Genomic DNA, 12,950 nt, shown 5'->3' with positions numbered 1-12,950 from the left:
GAAAAGAGAAAGAGAGAGGACTTTAAAAGTGTCTCAGTGCCTTTGGCTCAGATCATGATCTCAGGGTCCTGGGACAGACAGCATCCCACATTGGGCTCTCTGCTCAGTGGGGAGCCTGCTTTCTCCTCTCTCTTCGCCTGCCTCTTTGCCTACTTGTGATTTCTCTCTCTGTGTGTCAAATAAATAAAAATCTTTAAAAAAATCTAAGAAAAGAATGAGGGGACCTAGAGTCATGCCATTTTAAGAGTAAGTGAAGGAAATGAGGATGTTTGTTGAAAGCAAAGTCTTGTTAGGTCTGCTCCATTAAGAGACTTAATCATCTGGGGCGCCTGGGTGGCTCAGTGGGTTAAGCCGCTGCCTTCGGCTCAGGTCATGATCTCAGGGTCCTGGGATCAAGTCCCGCATCGGGCTCTCTGCTCAGCAGGGAGCCTGCTTCCTCCTCTCTCTCTCTGCCTGCCTCTCTGCCTACTTGTAATCTCTCTCTGTCAAATAAATAAATAAAATCTTAAAAAAAAAAAATTAAAAAAATAAAAAAAGAGACTTAATCATCAGTTCAGGGTTAGACAAGCTGACCTTTAAAAAAAAAAAAGTCCTTCAAATCAATTCTATTATTTTATTATTCTAAAAAGAATAACTGTTTTAAGGCTATTTGGGTTTTAGAAGCTGCACTGGGATAAGTAAGCTTAGGGATCCTACAGGTTATTACAAAGTACTAATTGGTATACAGTAGCCTCTAGTAGACAGGAAATCTCACTATTTCCCTGTGATTATAGTCCAACATAGATTCTACAGCATCTGGTATACAAAGCAGCAGTCGAATGGTAACTATACAAGCCTATATGCTGGCTAGACCAACAGGCTTATACCTGTTTATACAGTTTATTTTTTATTTCATTTTGACCCTTGTGTATTTGCCATGACAAAACAACGTCTAAATGAATCATCATAATGGCATTGACAACATCTAGGCATGCAAACTCTTCTGTATACCAAATCCAAAAGACTCATCGCTGTAGTTTTCTTTAGCAACAGACAAACTCTAACAATGGTATTCCCCAGATGCTTGGGTGGCTAAGTGTTAAGCACCCACCTTTGGCTCAGGTCATGATCTCAGGGTCTTGGGATCAAGTCTGGCATCCAACTCCTTACTCAGTGAGGAGCCTACTTCTCCCTCTGCCTGCCACTCCCCCTGCTTGTGCTCTCTCTCTCTGACAAACAAAATCTTTAAAAAACAAATTATTCTCATTTAAAGTCAAAACATACAAAGGTTTTGAATTCTTAGAAAAAGCCCCCATCTTATTTAGCCAAAGATGATTCTAATAAACTATGCTCTCAGAGTACACTCTTCTGGGGTACCCAGGTGGCTCAGTTTAGGTTAAGTGTCTGCTTTTGGCTCAGGTCATGATCCCAGGGTCCTGGGATAGAGCTTCACATTAGGCTCACTGCTCCGTGTAAAGTCTGCTTTTCTTTCTCCCTCTGCAGCTTCCCCTGCTTGTCCTCTCTTACTCTCTCTGTCAAATAAATAAATAAAACTCTTAAAAAAAAAAAAAAGAATACATTCTTCTAAACTATGTAGGAACTAGCTGTTAAGTAGAATACAAGTTTCCTGAGGTACTGGTAACTCCCTTTTTGAAAAGAAAACTTCAATTTTTCTTTCAAATATTTATTGAGTAGCTATTAGTCCCAGATAACTATTCTAAGTATTAAAACTACCAATTTTTAAAAATGTAATTATTTTCCTTCTTTCTTCTTTTATTCCCCCTTTCTTTGGTCTTCCATGTTTCAGTAATAGGCGATGAGTGGTACAAACTGAGTCCCTGCAACATTTTTTTTTTTTTTAAAGATTTTATTTATTTATTTGACAGACAGAGATCACAAGCAGGCAGAGAGGCAGGCAGAGAGAGAGAGAGAGAGAGAGGAGGGAGCAGGCTCCCTGCTGAGCAGAGAGCCCGATGTGGGACTCGATCCCAGGACCCTGAGATCATGACCTGAGCCGAAGGCAGCGGCTTAACCCACTGAGCCACCCAGGCGCCCCCTGCAACATTTTTAATGCAAAGTTTATGACATCATCTATTCCCCATCCTGCACTCACTTTTCCCTAACCAATTTACTAAGTTCTTTTTCATTTATGCTTAACTTACACCTAAACAGTTGCCAGACAGTTCCTATCTATAGCAGAGCAAGTGCTGAACAGAGCGTGGGGGAGAAATGAAAATAAATGAAATTCTAGATGATCCAAATGTAGCCTTGTTTTTGTTGCTGTTACTGTTGGTGGGGTGTTTTGTTTTGTTTTGTTTTTTTTAAGCTGGGCGGGCTAGAGGGGTAGGGAGAGAGAATCTTTTTTAAGATTTTATGTATTTATTTTGAGAGAGAGAGAGTACATGCACACAAACTTGAGCAGAAGGGAGAGGAAGGGAAAGAACCCCAAGCAGGCTCCACACTGAGCTTGGAGCGAGACTCCAGGGGTCAATCTTAGGACTGACTTAGGACTGACTTAGGACCCAAGCAGAAATCAAGAGTCGGACGCTTAACAGACTGAGCCATCCGGGCATCCCAGGAGTAACCTTTAAGGATAATCAGCTTTCATTTTTGTGTTTTGGGGAATCTTCTTGTATGATTTCACTCGTATCTAGAGTCTAAAAAACAAATGAATAAACCAACAAAAAAGCAGAATCAGACCTACAGAGAACAAATGGATGGCTGCCAGAGGCTGAAGAGGGGGAGGGAGGTGGATAGGCAAAATGGGTGAAGAGAAGTGGGAGACACAGGCTTCTAGTTATGGAAAGAATAAGTCACAGGAATAAAGGCACAGCACAGGAAATACAGTCAGTAATATTTTAACAGTGTTGTATGGTGACGGATGGTAGCTTGGGGGGCACAGCATAACATACGAAGTTGAGTCATTGCATTATACACCTGAAACTAATGTAACACTTGATGTCAATTATACTCAAACTTAAAAACTTTAAATAATAAATAAATAAATAAAAACAAGTTAATGCTATAAAAACTACACTGCCAATGAAGCACACTTATTTTCACTCTTCTGGGAAAGAAACAGTAGTAAAGAATTTGAACAATATGGTCAGATCCAAAGAATAAGCAACTGGGTAAAAGAAAAAAAAAAAAAGTGAGAGACATAAGAGAAAAAGAGAGAAAATAAATGTGCATTATAATCAGTCTGCCCCATTATGAGAATGATAGGACAGCTACCTCTTTTCCTCCATCTTTTCCACATGCTCTAGTCCTATGGCTTTCAAGATTTCTTTTCTTTTTTTCTTTTCTCAAGTATTTTATTTATTTATTTGTCAGAAACAGAGAGCACAGGCACACCTGCACACAAGCAGGAGGAGAAGTAGTCTGAGAGAGAAGCAGGCTCCCTCCCTCCTTGCTCTGCAGGGAGCCTGATGTGGGACTTGATCCAGAACCCCAGGATCACTATCTGGGCCAAAGGCAGATGCTTAACTGAGGCACCCAGGGATCCCTCAAATCTGTCTGAAACCCATTTCAGTAAGTCATTTGGGGGTGGGGAACAGAGGAAAAGGTAGAGAGAGAATCTAAAGCAGGCCTCAAGTGGAACTCCATTTCACAACCCTGAGACTATGACCTGAGGCGAAATCAAGTTGGATGCTTAACTGAGTCACCCTGACACCCGAAGTAAGCCATTTTTTAAAAAAGATTATTTATTTATTTATTTGACAGGCAGAGATGACAAGCAGGCAGAGAGAGAAGGGGAAGCAGGCTCCCTGCTGAGCAGAGAGCCCAATGTGGGGCTCAATCCCAGGACCCTGGGATCATGACCCGAGCAGAAGGCAGAGGCTTTAACCCACTGAGCCACCCAGGTGCCCCACCAAGTCATTTTTATATTATGACCCAGTACATGTGTCTACAGAACTGAAACAAGTTTCACAAAATAATACTTATTAATGTCAGTATTTTCTATTTGACTTCATTTTTTAAATGGCCACAACTAGCAGTTTGAAAAACACTGCTGCTCATCTTTTCCTCAAACTCTGCACTAAAGAGGCACCAGGGTGGCTCAGTTGATTAAGCATCTGCCTTTAGCTTAGGTCATGATCCCAGCTTCCTGGGACTGACCCCACATCGGGCTCCCTGCTCTGTGGGCTGCTTTGCTTCTCCTTCTCCCACTCCCCCTGCTTGTGCTCTCTTTCTCTGTCAAATAAATAAGTAAAATCTTAAAAAACAATACTTTGCACTACATTAAATTATTTTGCAGTCCCTTTATCAGTATTCAAAAAATGAGTATGGGGTACCTCGGTGGCTCAGTCAGTTAAGCATCTACTCAGGTCATGGTACGAGGGTCCTGGGATTGAGCCCTGAGTTGGGTACCTGCCAGTGGGGAGTCTGCTTCTGCCTCACCCTCTGCGAGCCCCCCACCACTGGTGTGCTCTCTCTCAAATAAAAAAGTCTTTTTTCTTTTTTTTTTTTTTTTTTTTTTTCTTTTTTTGGTGAACAGCAAAGCAGGGTTTATTGAGCAATAGTAAAGTGATAGTACAAAGCTCCCGAGGAGGTAGGGGACCCGAGAGGGTTCCCCTAAATTAAAAAATCTTTAGGAAAAAAAAAAAACCTAACACAATAAAAGACAAATCTTTCAGATCAAGTTGTCATTCAACTACTTAAGAACAGGGATATTGGGTGGCTCAGTGGGTTAAGCCTCTGCCTTCGCCTCAGGTCACGGTCCCAGGGTTCTGGGATCAAGCCCCACATCGGGCTCTCTCCTCAGGAGGGAGCCTTCTTCCTCCCACCCCCACCTCTCTCTGCCTGCCTCTCTGCCTACTTGTGATCTCGTGTTCTCTCTCTCTCTGTCAAATAAATAAATAAAATCTTAAAAAAAAAAAAAAAAGAACAGGGATATTATCTACTCTAGGAGATAATTAAACATTTACAGACTCACACAGACAGTAAACAGACAGTATTCATGGAAAAGTAACTCTTCCTCAACTCATTCTCATTAGCTCCCCTTAGCTCTCTCATTTTTAAACTCCTATACACGTAACTCTCCACCACAAAGCAACAGAGAGCACTGCCAAATCTAACGGCCAGCATGTTCGCACTGAAAGCTGTCTTAAAAACTGTAATCCCCAATTCTGCTTTTTAAGTAAGAAAGTATTTGGAAGTAAAATAGTAGTCAAGTCATTTTCTTCTGTAACTTGTAGACCGAATTACTAAATTAAAGGAGTCAGGTCTGTATGGAACGTATATAAATATCTGTGGCTGTTAACCTTGGGTGAATATTAACAATCAACGGGGGCGTCCGGGTGGCTCAGTTGGTTAAGCAACGTCCTTTGGCTCAGGTCATGATCCTGGAGTCCCGGGATGGAGTCGCAAATAGGGCTCTTAGCTTCACAGGGAGTCTTTTTCTCCCTCTGACTGTCTCCTTTCTCATGCTCCCTCTCACTGTCTCTCTCTCTCTCAAATAAATAAAATCTTAAAAAACAGAAACAAAAACAAAGAAACAATCAATGGTGGGGTTGAGCAGTGGTTCAAATACCTTTCCAGTCCAGATCCTGGGCCAATTAATTCAGAAGGGGGAGGAGGGACTGTGAGCTTAATTACTAAGTGCTATGTCTTAATAAGCCAGGGTAATGGGTTTGATCGCTGTCATTTAGGATGACCACCTCTCTATACTAAAATCTGATTTTACAGAGGTCCTCAGTGAGCCATCTTGAAACAGTATCTCTAAGGCAAAAGGAGTTTGTTCAAGTCTGTGCATATGTATCATCAAATCCAACTACTAGGGGGAAAACACTCCCCCATTGAATCACTAAAACTCTTCAACCTCTCTCTCTCTCTCTCTCTCTTTTTTTTAATTTATTCAGCAAATAGTCTTTGAGCACCTACTATCTTCTGGGCCTATTTTAGGTGTCAGGGATAGAACAGTAATCAAGTTGCAGATGAGGTCCCCTTATACAGTACTGCATCACTGTCTAAGTTGCTATCTCTGCACAGCAATGAATCATACTGCATTATTCTGTAAATACCTACTACTTTCCTACATTCCAGTTCATTGTCCTTACAGAATTACAAATACTCTAGTAAGCATAAGCGAATCCTTTTAAAATGTAGAGCAAAAATGATATGAGTCAAGAAAGCTTAGAATATCTCTAGCAGGTGTTTTATACAGCTCTGCCCTGAGTAGCATAACCCCATTACACCCTTCCAACTTCAAACCTGGAGTACAGACTGTCTAGCAATTAGGACATTAAAATGCCAAGTCAGCAGTAGATAAAAACACCATTTCTAGATTTTATGCTGATACTGTCCCTGATAGAGAGATTGGTCATCTGACAAGTCTTTCTTTAGAAACAGTATTTCTAGAACTTTTTCTAGATCTCCATACGGGGCTTACTGTTCTTTAAGCATTTTAAGAAGTACTCCTAGCTATGAACCACTCTGTTTCTTCAGCACAGTTATGAGAGACCAGCGGTTTGAAAGTTGTCATTCATGATGTGTATCTAAAAGTTTACCCCAAAATGAAGTGAATTTCTCTCGCTCCACCTCAGTCTCTGAATCTTCCTCATTTCTACTCCACTGAATTATTTGCCAATTACGACTTATTTATACTTCTATAAGCAATGTGCTTTTTATTTTCCTTTAGCCTAGGAAGTCACTAAAAACTTCTCACTTCAAACCTGTCTGCAAGCCTTACTTATTTTGGAAGCTGAAAAATATCAGACCAATGTCAGATACTGCTCCACTTCCATAAAACTCCATAAAAATCATAAGATATTACAAGTTTTATCAAAGAAATCTGAATCAGCAAAGTCCTACCTCAGGAGATTTGCCAGATATAGGCCTGCCTTCTCAGTTTTTTTCCTACATTACAGGATTAGCTCTTAAGAGCCTATAAGCTCATTAAGACACTGCTAATTGAAAACATCACCTGTGGCATCATTAGTACCAGGCTCTTTTATTAAATTTGAAATTACAGACTCTTCCCATTAGGTGATGAATGGCAAGCTGTAAAGTATTTATGGGTTATATATTCCAAAAATCTGACACTTTTGATACAGAAAGTAGAACTCCTGTTTCAGTATTCAAAATCTGCTATCTACCATCACAGTAAGGGCTACAAGTGACCAAGGGAAACCACACTAAGACCCAGACCCTTATGGTGCTGAGCTTCAAAACTTCTTTTTGGGTCCAAATGTCTACCAGTTTTCTTTTTCCCCTCCTCCAGTTCAGCTTCCCTCCCTCTTCATGGGCAAGCCTCACTCTCCACCTATCTTTTGGGATTCTTCTGCCTTGCTCATTCCATCCCCACTACCAAGCCTAACTTCAAAGTCCCCTAATCTTCCTCGCCTCCCATTCCACCCTACAGTGAAAGATAAGCATGGATTTTTTGTTTGTTTGTTTTCAAGGCTTTAATTGCTAATGACTTCTGGGAAAATCCTAAAACTACAGGAGCATGAGTCCTAGGAAATGGTAGAAAGGCTTGAGCTATCGCTCTCCCCTTCATGTTCACAGCGGTAAGATGTACAAAAACTATTCTTTCTTCAGACCATACTTTCGACGAGAAAGCCCAGTATTCTAAAATGGCCAGCACTCCCTGGAGGTATCTCAAATTAGGTCTGGTGATGTAATCAAAGCAGAACTGTTATTTGCTCCCTTTCTTTGATGGATAGTAGTTAAACGAGAGTAATTTGCATTTCTAAAGATATGTAGAGCAGAAGATACCCAGTTCACTAGGCTTGACCCTTCTCAGGAACGATCACTAGCTTTTTATCATTATCCTCCACCTGCCGTTAGAATAACCTTCAAAAATGTAAAGCTAAAATGTCCGTACTCTGTTTACAACTCTTCATCACTTCCCTGAGAAATCGTGATAAAACACCAGCTCCTTGACTGGGCTCCCAAGGTCTTTCCGAAGTGGACCCAAAGTTTACCTTTTCATGTCTCATCTCTCATTATACACCCCACGTCTCTGTTCCCCTTTTAAAAGTTCCAGCCAACAAACTGTAGCTCCTTTCCCTTGTTCTCCTTCACTCCCCCCTCAGATATTGCCACAGATTTTTTTTTTTACACATAAATTCACATTTAACCCATATAACAATGCTGTGGGGCAGGAGGAACTGCCTCCCTCTCCCTGTTTGCCAGTTGAAGAAACTGAGAGTCAAGTAACATGAGATGTCAAAAATTTGCCAAAGGTTACACAGCTCATGAAGAGCAGATACAAATCCAAGTTTATGCATCCATTCATTCAATAAATTCTTTTGTGAGCACTTCCATGCCTGGCTGGCACTGTTTTATGCAGTGGGGAAAGAGTAAACAAATTCTATCCACATTTTGTCCTTTATTATTACTCAGTGACTGGCATAATGCAGCACCTGTTCAAAATATTCCTGGGAGCAGGGCACCTGGTTAGCTCAGTCCATTAAGCCTCCAACTCTTGATTTTGGGCAGGTCATGCCTGATCTCAGATTGTGAGATCCTGCCCCCCCAGGAGCTCATTAATTCTCACACATTTATGGGGCACCTGAGTGGCTCAGTAGGTTCAAGCCTCTTCCTTCAGGTCAGGTCATGATCTCAGGGTCCTGGGATGGAGCCCCAAATCCGGCTCTCTGCTCAACAGGGAGCCTGCTTCCCTTCCTCTCTCTCTGCCTGCCTCTCTGCCTACTTGTGATCTCTGTCAAATAAATAAATAAAATCTTAAAAAAAAAAAAAAAAAAAAAAAAAAAAACAGGTGCCTGGGTGGCTCAGTGGGTTAAGCCTCTGTCTTCAGCTCAGGTCATGATCTCAGGGTCCTGGGATCGAGTCCCACATTGCGCTCTCTGCTCAGCAGGGAGCCTGCCCCCCCCCCCACCCCGCCTGCCTCTCTGCCTACTTGTGATCTCTCTCTGTGTGTCAAATAAATAAATAAAATCTTAAAAAAAAAAAAAGAATTTGTTAAAAAATATTTTTTAAAAAAATCAACTTATTCTGATGACTTCCAAACACACCTACTAGGTCCACACTCCTATTTTGAACTCTAGATTTAAATATTTAAATACTTACATAACTTTACCTCCTTGATGCCCCCCAGGGATATCAAATGGACCAGATTCAAAGGAGAAGTCTTGATTTTCCCACCCAGCCTACCTCCCTGCCATGTTTCCCAGCCTTGTATTGGATGGTAATATGATCAACCAAAATGCTCAAATTACGGGCACCTGGCTGGCTCAATCAGTAGAGCATGTGACTCCTGATCTCTGGGTTGTGAGGTTGAGCCCCATGTTGGATGCAAAGATTACTTAAATATTTATTTTTATTTATTTATTTAATTAACTAGGCTCCCCGCCCAATGTGGGGCTTGACCTCTCTCAAATAAATAAAAAAAAACGCTAACAAATTTTTTTTAAAAAAATCACAACAGTAATAATAGCTACCACTTATTGAACGTTTACTGTTTGCTTGATGCTGCCCTAATTATTTTATATCTATTAACTCATTTAATATTTATAATAACCCCAAGAGGCAAGAATTATTATCTCTTAAATTAAAGAAAGAGAGGTTAAGTAACTTGCCCAATCCTGAAAGAACCACAATTCAAGCTCCTAAATCTGGTTCCAGAGCTCACTACGCTGGGCTGCCTCTTGCAAAAAGAAGACTAAAGAAATAGAGATCCGTTTAAAGTTAATGCAACAGTCCAAGTAAGAAATGAGAATCTGAACCAGCAGTGAGGGTAGGGAGACAAACGAGACAAATTCAAAAGATATTCAGATAAGAGACCTAAATGGAGTGCTCTACCATGTTCAAGAACTGAAAGACTGAATATCATAAAGATGTCAATTTTTCCCAAATTGATCTACAGATTCAATTCTAATCAACAGATTTAATTTGACAAGTTAATTTAAAAATGTGTACCAATAAACAAAGCCAAGAAGAGCCACGATACTCTTTTCTTTAAGATTTTATTTATTTTAGAGAGACAATGCACCGAACCAAGAGAGGGAAGAGCGGAGGAGAAAGACAAGCAGACTCAGCTGAGTGGAGGCCAATGCACGACTTGATCTTATGACCCTGAGATCATGACCTGAGCCAAAACCAAGAGTCGGATGCTTAACTGAGCCACCCAGGCACCTCCAGCCAAATTATTTTGGAAGAAGAACAGGACTAAAGATTTACCCTGTTAGATATCAATAATTATTTCAAAGCATTAGTAATTAAAACATCATGGAATTGATTCAAATTAACCCATGTAACACTATACAGAGCCCATAAAACAACCCTACATATAGAAATTTGATTTATGACAGATTACTGATCAGTGAAGAAAGTTTGGGCTTTTCAAAAAATAATGTTGGAAAAAGTCAACATCTATATGGGAAGAAAAGTGGAACTGGATCCTTACCAACACCCAGTAGGAAAATCATTACTTTTAAAACTTAATTTTAAATGGATTAAAGACGTAAGCAATGAAAAATGAAAATGTAAAACTTTTATTTATTTTTTAAAAGATTTTATTTATGTATTTATTTGAGAAAGACAGAACACAAGTTGAGGGGAGGTGGGAGGGGACATGGAAGAGGAGGGAGAGGAAGAGAGAATCTTGAGCAGACTCCACGCTGAACACAGAGCCCGACCTGGGGCTGGATCTCACGACCCTGGGATCATGACCTGAGCTGAAACCAAGAGTCTGACACTTTACAGACTGAGCCACCCAGAAATATAAAACGTTTAGAAGACAATAACAGGAGAATAACTCTATGGCCTTAGAGTAGGAAGAAATTCTTAAATGAAATAAAAATCATACACCACAAAGGAAAAGATTAAGTTATAATACACGAAATTAAGAACTCTGGAACCAAAGACACAAAGTGAAATGACAATCCATAAACAGGGAGAACAGCAGCTATACAGATAACTGACAAAAAATGAGGACTCAAAATATATTTAAAATTCCCATAAGGGAATATGATAAAGACCAACCTCACCTCACACCAATAAAACCTGAATACTTATTTCCCAGGAGAAAACATGAATGGCAAGTAAACATATTGAAAAGGTGCTCAGACTAAAAAAAAATCAGGAAAATACAAATAAAACCACAATGAAATTCACATCCACTAACTGACAAAAATTAAAACACTGACTAAAGAAGTATTAGTTATGATGTAAAATGACATAAACACTTAAATTCCTAAGTATATCAGAGAAAATAATTCAGTATTATTTTGTATAAAAATATACAAACTTCATAATCCAGCAATTACATTAATCCTACAATTCTTCTGCCTTGAGTATCTTCTTTCTCCATCTTTGTCATGACCAAACCTTACTCTTTTTTCAGATGCCCCTTCAGGAAGCAAAAGTAGTATTTTTTATGCTCTGAACTCCTACAACACTTTGTAAGTGTTTGAGCATATCACTTTCTAGCCTGTATCATACCTATTAATACACATGCCTTATCTTCTCCAGCAAACTGTAAGCAAGGAGAGACAAAAACCTGCTTGATCTGTCTTTTAATCCTATAGCAGTAGACACTGCACTGCATAGAGGAGCATATCATAAAGACTCAAAGCTACACAATCAAGCTGTACAAAACCGAGCATTCAAAAGGCACTCAGATATTCGTGGAATGAAGAAAAATCTGCTGAGTGACTGAATCAACCAAGACTTGATGAGCATACAAGCATGGGCTAGCAATGAAAGGAAAATCAGAACATCAAGATGTGTATCCAAAGTCCCCAATCTATTTTTCTCCCAGATTCTACTCGATGATGCATCAGGAGAACCAACCCTCAGGTACAAATGGGAATTACTGCCAAAAAGGGGACAAAAAAGGAGGGCAGGGTAGGAGGAGGCGGAAAAAAGAAAGAAGGCAACAAAGCAGGAGAAGGAAGGAACGGCAATACTGACTGGAGGTCATCTTTCCTAGGAATTATGAGAGCAAGAAACTGTAAGGAAGCAAAGAAAAATCTACAACGCTTTGGTAAAAAAAGGCAATGAATGATAGGACAACTTTAAAAGATGAGGGAAGTGGGGCGCGCCTGGGTGGCTCGGTGGGTTTAAGCCTCTGCCTTTGGCTCAGGTCATGATCTCAGGGTCCTGGGATCGAGCCCCGCTTTGTGCTCTCTGCTCTTTCTGCCTGCCTCTGACTACTTGTGATCTCTATCAAATAAATAAAATGTTAAAAAAAAAAAAAAAGGGACGCCTGGGTGGCTCAGTTGGTTAAGCAGCTGCCTTCGGCTCAGGTCATGATCCCAGCGTCCTGGGATCGAGTCCCACATCGGGCTCCTTGCTCCGCGGGGTGCCTGCTTCTCCCTCTGACTCTGCCTGCCATCAAATAAATAAAATGTTAAAAAAAAAAAAAAAAAAAGATGAGGGAAGCTCTCCAGCAATTGTTATGCGCTGGACACTTTTTCACTTAAATTTATAATGCAGTATTTCAGACATACAGAAAGGTAAAAAAAGTATAACCAATATCTATGTATACTCCACTCAGTTTAAGAAATAGAGCACTAACAGTTGAAGCCCTCTGTATTCTTCTTCCGTTATATCCCCCTCCAATTTCCAGAGGCAACAGTGACCTGAATCTGGAGTTAAACATTCTTACTCATTTTTTAAAAAGACTTTATTTATTTGAGAGAGGAAGATGGAGAAGCAGACCCCTGCTGAGCAGGGAGGCCAATGCAGGGCTCAATCCCAGGACCCTGTGATCATGACCTGAGCCAAAGGTAGATGTTTAACCCACTGAGCCACCCAGGTGCCTTACACAGTTCTTTATATTTTTACATCATGCCATTTTTTTCAAAGTAGTGATAAATTTTGTGGCAAAGGGAGGAATCTCACCTAAATACATTGTCCATCACAGGAGACCCAGAATAAAAGGGAAAATAAAGGAACGGTCAGTAACAACTGACCAACTCTAAGACAAAAAAGATGGGGATTTAGAAGATGGATAGGTAATAGCTGAAGAGGGAAAAAGAGAAGGCAAGCAGTAGTGAAAA

The 12,950-nt window shown here is 40.3% G+C and overlaps 1 protein-coding gene across 7 annotated transcripts in view; it reads right to left on the bottom strand.

Moving 5' to 3' along the window:
• TFCP2 (transcription factor CP2) overlaps positions 1 to 12,950 on the bottom strand; it is a 58,307-nt gene that overhangs the window by 26,801 nt on the left and 18,556 nt on the right. The gene's annotated exons all lie outside the window — the stretch shown is intronic.

The sequence above is a fragment of the Mustela putorius genome, unplaced genomic scaffold, assembly GCF_011764305.1.
Source record: "Mustela putorius furo isolate JIRA1106 unplaced genomic scaffold, ASM1176430v1.1 tig00537227_pilon_pilon_pilon, whole genome shotgun sequence".
Lineage (NCBI taxonomy): Eukaryota > Metazoa > Chordata > Mammalia > Carnivora > Mustelidae > Mustela > Mustela putorius.
Note: the sequence above shows the minus strand (reverse complement) of the source record. Positions and strands in the feature narration are given on the sequence as shown.